The sequence below is a fragment of the Convolutriloba macropyga genome, chromosome 5 (assembly GCF_964194025.1).
Source record: "Convolutriloba macropyga chromosome 5, txConMacr16.3, whole genome shotgun sequence".
Taxonomy (NCBI): domain Eukaryota; kingdom Metazoa; phylum Xenacoelomorpha; order Acoela; family Convolutidae; genus Convolutriloba; species Convolutriloba macropyga.
In genome coordinates, this window is record NC_134472.1 from 47,349,200 (window position 1) to 47,361,127 (window position 11,928).

Genomic DNA, 11,928 nt, shown 5'->3' on the forward strand with positions numbered 1-11,928 from the left:
ACATTGGGTAAAACAAAGTTAACAAACGAAATTGCTGCTTTCTCTCATCAGGTGGGAATTTTAGAATTTGTGTCCAGTTCAGAATTAGAGCTCAAATATTAAAATTTGTACAAATATCATTGTTGTTCTGCCCAGCAGAGAATGTTACCCAGGCTTAGGTGCCCGACCCTAGACCGCTATAATCAGACCATTTGGGTCATACAACGGTGGCGTGGCGCCACCCAAATTACATGGTCTGGGAAACGCTTGAGTCGCACGGCTGACCAGAAGGCTTTGGGTCGCACTACGGTCTGATCAGAGGGCAAAATCTGTGAAATGGTCTGATGGTCGGATGAGAGGTCTTTTGGGACGCCCTATGGTCGCTTGATTTCTTGGGTCGCACGACTGACCAGAAGGCTTTGGGTCGCACGATGGTCTGATCAGAGGGCAAAGTCTGGGATATGGTCTGATTAGAGCGGTATAGGGTCGCACAACTAAACCTGGGTACCGATATGACTGTGCTAAACAACAGAAGGATAATGAAAGTCCTGAGATTGGAACGGCGATCCTCTTCAGTGGCCTTGTCACCCTTCAAAAACTCTATGAAGGACTCAAGCATTGTTCATAATGTTTGTAATTCTTCTCGTCAGCTGGCGCCATAGAAAGACTATACGTTGTCGCTGCATCTGAGATCAGACGGGTTTGGAGCTCTCATAATTTTCACTCTCATTCAACTTCGTACATTAGAACACCAAGTCGAGTCTGTAATACACCAAGTATGGAACAGCACGAAAATTAATTTGCTGCAGAAATAAGCCAAAATTAAAAATAGTTGTTGCAACCAGTTATGCTCCTCACTAAGGCAAACAAAGTAAGAGCAGGCAAGCTTTCTTTCTCAACGAAATAAACTTCAGGTAGTTTGATCCATTGCTTCTTGGACTTTGTGTTATGTCGATTGATAGATTTTTCTATTAATCATTTTTTTTGTTTTTACAGAAACAACTTTTTTGCTGGATTTTTTTTTGTTAACAATACTAATAGGTCAATGACTGAGAAAGAGAATAAGTACATGCACCTCATAATTGAGTCCTTGCACTTCGTACGCCAAAATCAGTATTGCCACTAGGTTAAGCCTGATTCGAAGACTGCTCAATAAGTAAAGACCTCTTAGTGATGAGTGAATTTAAAACTTGCAAGAATCTTGCAGGCTGATTCAAAACTTGCAAGATTCTTGCAAGAATCTTACAAGATATCAATCAAGGCAAAAAAAAATCAGGGTGCAAATGTTTTAGAAAACTTTATTGAAGCAAATTATTGTTTATTGAACAAATTACAAAACCGTATTCAAAATCTTGCAAGAATTTTATCTTGCAAAATTATCTTGTTGTTTTATGCGTTATTTTGTTTTATATGTTGTTTTGTTTTGTTTTGGAGACAGATTGTAGCCTATGTATAACCTAGTGCTATGTTAATTCTCCTATAACTCTTTTTTGTAACTCCGCCACTGCCGGTCCCAAGCCCCGATTAAGAAAGGAGGAGGGTAACACAGCCAGAACATACTGGAAAATCTCAAAAGTCGGTTTTTTAACTTGACTCGAGAAAATTTTCCGACACAATATCAGCTATATTCTCCATTTTTCAGCTCGACCAGTTGCCCCATGTAGCCAGGTTATAGAATTAACAAATTTGCAAGTTTCCTGCAAGCGGATTAAAAAGTTTGCGAGAATCTTGCATGTGAATCGAAAAATTTGCAAGAATCTTGCAAGAAGATGGAAGCCTTATGCATTCTCTTGCAAGATCTTGCCAGAAAACTTGCAAAATTCTTGCAAGTTTTTCGATTCAGTGGTCATTGCCACAATCATGTGCTAGGGAATTTCGTTGTCCATTGCAGTAAGGAACATAATGATAACAAAATACGTCCCGTAGGCTCTTTTTGTTATACTTCTGACAGGCTGGTTATGGCCAGGAAACTGCATGTAGTTGCCTATTCTTGCAGCAACAAAAACGTGCAAAAGCTGCAATATTAGGCATATTTTTTCACTCTAAGTTAAGCGTATCTTTTTCTTGACGAAATTTATAACAGTCATGAAATAACTTCCGAAAACTCCAAGTGCTTTTGCCTCTTTTGCATTGATTGTAACAAAAAACTTTTAGATGACTTTGCCTTCAGCGATTGGGCACACAAAAATTTTCTTACCTCCCAAATTTGTTAGGGAAACACTCCAAAAAATCTCAGCGAAGGACACGGAACACAGACCGTAGATCGTTATTTGCTAATTTTACGCTATTTGCTAACTGAAAATTATTGCTCGTTTTTAATCAGTTGCGATCCTCACATGGGTAGTGCTTGAATTTAGTTTTTTAAGCAAAAACTCAAAAACAATAATAAATGGACCAAAAAACTTTTTATTAGCGCTGAACTATCTTGCTTTTGAGATCCAGCGACCGCATTCGATGTGAAAGGATACTTCTGCAAAAACAAACGTAGCGTAAGTAATAGGTGCCAGTTTAAGAAATCACTCATTTTGTCATCTTTGTGAAATTTCGAACGTTTATCTCCAAATCAATATGTTTAGAGTGGATTTGTTGCGGGGCCCAAAAAAATTTCCAGGAGTCACCAGACAATTTTGCTCTCGTTCTACCTTTTCTGACGTACAATTGCGGAAATCAGAAGTTACGGTTGAAGTAAAATCCGGAAAACCAGATTGACATAGAACTCCGTAACCAAATGTGTTACGAAAACCAGAAAAATGTTGAGATTCAACTTTTTAATTGTTTTCTTTACTGAATTATGAATTTTCACGCATACTCTACCCCAATCTAAGAAAACAAAGCTTAATATATATTAAGATGCTAATACAGATGCATTTTTAAACAGCTTAGATGATAGGTTTAATGCTTCACTGTCGGATAACTTTCACAAGCAGACGTTGTTAAAATATCCAAGTTTTATGATAAATTTTGTACAGTTGTTCTGAGAAAGGTATTCCTCTTGCCCTTGTTTAAAACGCACAAATCGATTCTTTGTAAGCATTACTTCACCTCTCTGTTATTTTTAGGTTTATTGAAAACAATCAATTGATCAGATTGCAAAAAGTTTCTACTTTATGTCAAAAAATGCAAAACGGCTACATTAAATCTTTGGCTGCCAAAAATGAACTTTGTAACACGGATAAAGACTAATATGGTTGCAGTCAATTGCAGAGACTGTGAGGCAATTGCCAAAGTGATAGAAAACTCCTTCTTTACAAAATTTTCAGGCTAGTTACTTTTCAAAATTATGATGATACCGTTTTCCAATTTCAGTCTTTACGCAGTTTTTCTTCTCAATTTTTAGTTTTTTTTTCACTAACTCAAGAAGGAAGATTGTATGTGCCGGTGACTACCTTTTGATTTTGTTTGCCCTGTACACTGTAAATGCTCAGTTTTAGATGTATCGAAGGACCGAAGTGCAAAAAAATACTTTCATCTCAAAGTGTTGCAATATCTCTCAAAAAACCATTGTTCTCTCTTGCTGTGTTGTTTTTATGCTATCGTCAGTTATTTGCTGTTTCTTGAAACCACCATAGTTTTTTGATGTTTCGTTTGGCCAGAAAGATTAAATTCTTGTCAAAAAAATCAAAAATATTAACTTTTTCAAAATTGAGCAGCAAAAAAGTTTTTATAAAATCTCAATTTCCTCGAATTTGATGAATTATGTATAATGAACAAAATAGACATAAATGATTTAACTGACCATTTTGGATATGGTTATATTTTTTACGGACCGAAATAGCTTCAAAATTTTAAGTAAATCTCTGCAAATAGGCTAAACTTATTCAATTTTTAAAAATTCTGACCCCAATCAACAAAAAGTGCCTCTGAGAGTAATGCATTCAAACAAGTAGAAAAAGGTTCTTCAATTGCTTCAGGGAGTCCACATGCCAAATTTCAAAAGCCTCTGACAGACCAATTCTTAGAACTTGCCAAAATGGACAGTTTTTCCCTATAAACTCTATTTAATTTTTTGAAATTCTCATGCTTTTCTTAGGACAAAACGGTTTGGAATTATTTTGTCATGCTGCTGTTTGTGCCATTACTGCCACCATTTGATGCAAATATTAGAGATTGACAGACAGCAAATAATTTTTGCCCACTTCTTGCTTTCTAAACGGCAATCAGTTTGAACGAAACAGCCTTCAGAAGTTTTTGACTACAAATTACACCATCTTAGATGAAATTTTAAGCTCACGTACCGAAGTGTTGAAATTTTCTTTGGGAATTTTTCCAGTCACAAAGCGCCTGCGGGATAAGTGGAACAGAACAAACTCCCGATGGAATGTTCCCTAATTGATCTTCATTCACCCCTTAAACTATGATGTCTTTTCGTACAGCTAAGTCAGATGATATCTTTTTAGAACCTAACAGAAGAGCACTAAAATGAGAAGAGGCCGAGATGTATTTTGGGCCAACCTATCTGTCGTATCTTGGTTTCCCTCGCACGTAAATATCTTTCACGTCTACTCTGTATTAGAGCAATATTTTGTACAGAATGTCCTTTTGTCGGGATAAAACAAATTTGTTTTGACAGGAAATTGGAAGTACAGATGATTGTTGTAAATTCTCATATTACTCCTGCGCAATTGCCAAATTTCCTTGATCCAACACACTCATTTTGTCATGAGATGGGTTAAACTGTTTAATTGCTAAGCAAATGTGTGCGCACTGCGCCCGACGATGAACAACCCCTTTCCCGTACATGCTCTCTCTCATCTCTTATTGCTTATTGTTTGGGAAATATCCCAGTGCAGGAAATTGGATTACTTTTCACGAGTTTGTGATAGTTGGGCTATCCACTTCACACTCAGTGATCCCAATCAGCACCTCATTTCATTAGGTTGTCACTGGGTAAAACTCAAAGAAGGAGAGGGGATGCTCCTTTTTATCAAAGCGGGGCACAAAATTCCGCTGATAGTTTTCTGGCTGATGCGCATTTGTAACGGAGTTAAAGCGAACCTAAACTTGTGAAAATTTCAAATTGTATGATTAGAGGTTATTTTTGCCTTGAAAGGTCTGATCAGAGATAACTTTGGTCTGGGCTTGTCTGATCACAGGCCATTTACACCCCCAGTGATTCTGGATTTTTATCGTGTAAGATCTGATAAGATGCTTACGACGAGTTTTTATCGTGCAAGATCTTTTAAGAATTTTAATCTTTTAAGAATAATATAGGAAACTCAGAATCATATAGGATAAAAATTCCGTCTTACAAATTCTGACATCTTGTGGGAAGTAGTAAGACTTTGTAAGAGAGTAAAAAACACCTGTTTTTAGTGTAATCAAACGTACTGAAAAGCGCACAGAGGACATATAAGTGGTAAAACTAAGCTAACTCTAAATAAAGAACAAAAATCTTTTCCTTTTTTTGTGTTGAAAATTGATCTGCCGTAATACTTTGTGCACATTGTGGAGTTGAATTTCGAGTGAATAGTTTCAAGCAAAATTATGGAGACTTGAATCAGTCTTAGTTGTCTTTATTTTTGTCTGAACTAGTTTTGAATGTAAGTCAATGGTGAAAAACAACAGAAAAAGAACAAATTCTTTAGTTTCGTAAATAAGCGTCTGTGTGAGTGCCTGTGTAATTGTGTGCGTGTAAAAGTGTGTCTGCGTGTGCATTGTGTAAAAGTGTTTGTTTATGTGTATGTAAGTGTCGGTGCGTGCGTGTGTCTTTGCAAGATCTTATCACAAAAGAATATTTTTATCTTGTGAGATCTGATAAGAAGCTTATTAAGAATTTTAATCGTGTAAGATCATGATGAAATTTTTGTCATGCAAGATCTGATAAAATGATCACTGAAAATTTTCATCGATTAAGAAATTAAAAGGTTTGCAAAAGACAATAGGCAAAAGTTTTTAATTTATACTATGCAAAGACTAGGCAAACACTGTTCAAATCAACTAAAAATCCTCCTGGAATTCCTCTTATTTCCGGGAACTCAAGCAATTTGTTCTACTCCACTCTCATTGAGTGAGTCGGAAAGAATCAAATAGTAAAAGAAATCTCCTCTCATTAGGTGTCCTCTTACTTCAGCTCCAATTTTCCAGCAATCACTCTGCAAGATTTATGCTCAGTTTGTTGCACTGGCATAGGTCTCTCCATATATTGGGCAAGCTGTCATGATTGTTGGACGCTAACCCTTAAAAGGTTGCAATACAAAATGTATGTTAGCATTTCCTTATCGAAGCAAGATTCGGTCATGGGATAGCTGGAATATAGCGGAAAAGCTTCCTCTTCGTTGCAGGATTCAGAAACAGAGGTGGAAAATAGTTGGTGTGATGGTAGTGCGCAACCCTTTCGACATGATAGCAACTAGAACTGCGAAGGAGAATGCTGTCCTCAAGGTCCCTCATCCCCTCACCCATTCACCAACCTGGCTCACTTTCCAGAACTGTTCCAATGTGCAGCCCAAAATCAGGTACTGCAATGAGTTAATGCGAGGATCTTTATCAAATGGGACAATGAAAGTAGTGTACAGTAGTGATGTGGATGACACTATCAAAACAATAAGCCACCACGCCAAAGCCAGGTACCCCAATATTCGTATAAACACCAACAAAAAGTTGTTAATGCAATAATAATAATTTTCTTATTTCATTTCCTATCCGACCTGTTTCTTCTTGGTTAAGGACGGTGAGAGAATGCATGCATGTCCCGTAAGAACCAAAACCAAAGTTTATCATCCATGATCCACTTAGCTCGCTATGTGGATTTTTTCCTTGAAAAATTGACACTCCAACAAGAGATGATTAATCTTGAATACAATGCATTGACAAATAGTGGTTAAGGCAGATGTCGGAACTTGTCTTTTGATTTCCATTTGCTGTGAATTGCGCACAAAATTTTTTGAAGCTGTTCTGGTCTTGGTTGCTGAAGTGCCTTTGTTTCCTTTGTTTTTCCTTTGTTGCGCTTTCTCTATTAAAATTTTGTGCTTTTGCTTTCTTTTTCAGCCAGTCGTTACAGTCAAGAAGAGTTGGCTTAAACCAGCGCTTTCTTAGTTTAAGGAGTGGCCAATTCTTCTATGTCTGTTAATGTTTTATGAACCAACGGTTAAGAAGGGCAATGCCAGTTTGACAAATACATGAAAACCCCAACATGTCTCAATTTCGCTATTGAAAAGCTATTGATGTTATCGCTATTGCGCGTTTTTGATGGCGAGCAGTAGCTGAGTTTATCCATGCAACACTTACAAATGTCTCTGGCTGGCGAAAGGTACTTCATGAAGTCCCAAGAACTTCTTGAATTTTTAAACCACAGTAGGTGGGCCCAGCTATCGCAATTTTGCTCTACCAGTGACAAAAATTTTAAAGTAAGACAACATAACATCATCAGTCAGCGCGACAGCGAAACAAAAGGGCGTTTGAACTGACCATAACAATTCTGCCACTGCAGTGGATGGTCATTAAAATGAGCAAAAACCCACTCTGGGAAAGTTTCAGGTTGCTTCGTCTAGCACCACAGCGAAAACCACAAACATCTGCGGAACAGCTTCAAAATTCGGTGCGATAAAACTAGTAGTTGCTCTTGGGTTTTCCTGTTGCATGCTAGAAGAGCCAAGGAAGCGAATTTTGATAGAGTTGTGGCGGGATGTTAGTTAATGATGGCGGAATGTTTGTCGATATATAGTTGCACTATGAGAACAGCTGCAGTTTTACAGACTGATTCGTGTGCTTTTGGAAAACGCCACAACACTCATTGTTGGCACAAATGATAGGTTTATTTTGGCAATGGGAAAATTATAGGCAGAAGGAGCAGCGGAGCAAGCAATTCAGTGTAAATTATTAGTTTGAAGATGGTCATGTTGTGGCTTGATGTTAAAAGGTGGAAACGGGGACCTTTTCAATTAACCGTATTGAGCGCATAGATCACGACAAGTGATGGGGAACAATGATGTTGAGTGCAAAAAATGGAACAATGATGTTGCGTACTTTATCATGGCGAGACGGAAATATTTTCCTTTACTTGACGTTTTGTTTGCAGCGGTAAAACGGGCTCTTAAAATTGTGTCGAAGAAGCCCCTGAGGTATATTTGAAAGGCGGATGGCTCACTGTGGTTCCGCGTTAAGCTACGTTTAGAAATACTCAGCCCTGGTGGGCTGCTTGCTTCAATTGCGTTTATAAATGAGGCTGGTAAATTGCTTCTTCACTAGCGGCAGTAAAAAATCCTCTGCCGAATCTGGTAATGATCAAGGGGCTATAAACATTCATTGCTTAGAAATTAATAGCCTTGAATTTTGTTTGGAATGGAGTGCCTTGATTTTTTTTGCTCTGATCTACCACTTTTCGGTCATGGTTCTGATCAAGTTTGACCACATCTGGAGTACATCTACTTGTTGTTTTTAATTAGGCAACCAATGGAAAAAAATTAACTGAGTAATAATGATTTCTTGGACCTCTCTTAATCAGGTTGCTTTGTTTACGTCTATTTGCTGTTTTCAGTGGTACAACAAAAAAGACAACAAAATGAATAAAAATGTCTTCTTTGATCTCACTTGATTTTTCTGCTGCAGAACTGATTGGAGCCGAAAAATAATTGATAAATTCAAGAGACCAACAAGCCGTAACTCGTTAGTCAACCAAATCACACCCTGGAAAGCAACAACACCAAAACAACCAACCAGGAAAATCAGCTTTTTCCTTCCTTGGGACAATATGATACGTATATCAAAAACGTGAAGATGATTCAGAGGCGTTAAATGAAGGAGAAAAAAAATATGGTTAAGGCACGAAAAACGGAGGGAAAAATTTGGCAGAACCACTTCATTATTTTGAGTTTTTTGGTTGTCAGAGGCTATGGATTTTCAAAATCTTTTATCTGTGTTTCGAGTTTCACTCCATTGACAAAGCTTCAAACGGACTAAACATTTTTTGAAAAATTTTTCATTTTTTTCTGCTTTTGTCAAGTTCTCTGGTATTTTGGACTTTTTTGCAATCTTACAGACTTCATGTTAATATGTATCATACTTGAGAAAGGGTTATTTAAGTCTCTTCTATATCTGAATATCTGAGTCTCTTTGATTTGCATTAAAATTGACTAAAAGTTTTTGAAATTTAACACTTTTGAATAATATTCCCCTTGTTTTTTTTTCTCATATCTGAGAATGGTTCTGTTACATAACCCCGTTGGAACAATTTTGCCTTTTTTCGGCAATTTGATCAAAATTCTATAAAATGGATGTGTTTTAACTTAGAACTTATATTTAGGGTGAAGTATGGGTGACCGGTTAAGAAAATTTACTAGCATTGCGTTCACGATTTTCAATTGGTCCAAAGATTATTTAGTGACGAGATTCGCCGCCTAATTAAGAACTGGATCATCAAAACAATTTTGGACAAAAGAGTTCACAATTTTTTTTCATGAGTGCGGCATTACCGTTTCTAAGCTGCATTGAGCTCACCCATAACCAGAGACGACATTGAAGTTAGTACTATTGCTCAGATGACTTCTGCCGCATTGATTGTATCCAATTTCAAGATCGGGTTCTTATTAGTCAATAGGAACACATCAGTGTATAAATACGTTATTTCGGTCCAATTCGACCGCGCCCATGTTGTAGTTTGATGACCTTTTAGCTGAAAACGCCATCTAAATCTGAATATGGTTGGGGTTATATTATATCTGGCGATGAAAAATACAGACAAATCAGTATATCTCAAGCGTATCTCACGCAAAAAGCATGCGATTCAATTTGTTTCAAACAGTATTCACTGAAGTAAGCAGAACAGAGCACTGTAAGTAGATCAAAGTGGGTAGGAACAACGTAGATGGCAGGAAACAGACTCAGTTTTTTTTGTAGATGACAAGAAATAGCAATTTAAACTAACGTTTTTTTTCGGAATGCATTCTTGTGTCATTGAGACAAGCAAATGATTAGACCTTATTTTGGCGAGTCTTGATATAGCTCTCGATAATAAATATAAGCAGCTGAAATCAATTCGAACCAATTAATGGAATTACTTCCGGTAAATTCCAAGCTAGATGTGAGCCGAATAGAAACCCGTTGAAAGAATTACACTATCTGAGTATAAACATTGGCAAAAAACGGCTCATGACCCATTTCTATAGGTTTATTCATGAACAATCAGCTATATTAGTGAGCACTAGACGAAATGAAAAGTTTGCTTTTAGATTGTCATTATTTCAGTGAATCCCTGATGAAGAAGTACAATTCGATTTCATTTGTGAGAGTGCAGTTGGAGGACTTGATAGAGAGGCCGAGACAGTATGCAAAAATTATGTGTGGAAAACTGGGTCTGTACTGTGACGAGAAATACATCAAAGGGGTGGTCTCTGGCATCCTGGAGTCTCCCAACCCCAGTAGAAATGGGGTGGACTGGACAGATAAACAAATAGAAACAATTGATAAAATTGTAGCTGATTATCCAAACATATTTGCTGTACCTCGTCACAATAAGTTGCGCTGATAAAACGCGAGCCTATTTGTGCTGTCATTTTTGTCATCGTGCTACTGTCATGATTAGTATTAGCTCGGAAAAAATTCTTTGTGTCAAGATTGCCTAGTTTGTCTCTTTTATTTGCCCAACTTTTTCAAATCTATTCCGATTATTATTATATACCCAGGCTGAGGTCTCAGACCGAAAGTCAATATTTCAAGACCAAAATGAACGCACGAAGGGGGCGTCGTGCGTTCAAAATTACGCTGTCGGGAAACACGGATGAACGCACGATGGTCTGGACATGAACGCACGAAATTCTGGACATGAACGCACCAAAGTCTGGTGAACGCACGATGGTCTGAAATTAACGCACGAAAATCTGGACGCATACGCTTTTGGTCTGGGATGGTCTGGACATATTCGACTTCGAACGCACGAAGAACGCACTAAAAGTTTTGAACGCACGATAGTCTGGACATAGGCACTTTCCGTCTGGGACGGTCTAGACATAGACACTTTCGGTCTGGCACCTCAGCCTGGGTATACATGCATATTGTCAAAATTTATAATCTTTTGACAATTTTCTCTCATTAGATTTTGTTAACAGAGTATCCTAATTTTCAATTAGGCCTCTTAATCCGCAATTAATGATAAGGCCTCTTTTACTTACAACTAATTTATCTAGTTACTTAAAATTAGATACTTTAATCCCTTGCCCTCATCTACGAGAACGACAAGCAATGGTCAACAAGGTGGCTCCTTTTCAGACGGTAACAAACAAGGCCCCTCCAGAACTGTTGTTTGCCCCAGTAATGAGACCTGTCAATATCTCTACAAATGTTCTCATTTCCAAACCCTCTCTCCTTTCGATCGGAGAGAACATGTCAAAAACTTAAAACTTTGCTTCAACTGCTTTGGCAGTCATCATGTTTAACATTGCAATTCAAAAAATGTTTGTCGAACTGGCAATTGTTGCCGAAAGCATCATACTCTGCTCCATGAGAGCTTTGGAGACAATAATCAGAGAGTGAAGCCGCCATCGGCCGTTAAATCCGTTCAATTACATGGAACAGGACAAGTAGCCCTTGTTCCGGTTGAACTTTCCAATGGTGTAAAAACTCTTGATACTTATGCGTATCTAGACAACGGAAGTTGTCAAAGCTTGCTGCTTACATCTGCAGCATCAGAATTGGAGATTGACATGAACACAGTCGCTAAAATGCCTATCAGTGGCTACCATACAACTAGAGAAATAGACTGTTCTCAAGTGTCTGTCCAAATCAAGCCATACAGATCTCAGAATAGCTCAGTAGTTTCAATCGATGTGCTAGCAGTACCAGATCTCAATATGACACCAGTTAAAACCAGTGAGCTGAACAAACTTTGTAGTAAGTTTGATCACCTTAAACACATCACGTTTCCAAATGTCAAACAAAATCAAGTGTGTATAATCATTGGAATTGATAACCTCGAACTAATCTACTACAATGAGATAGTTAAAGGCCCGAAAAACA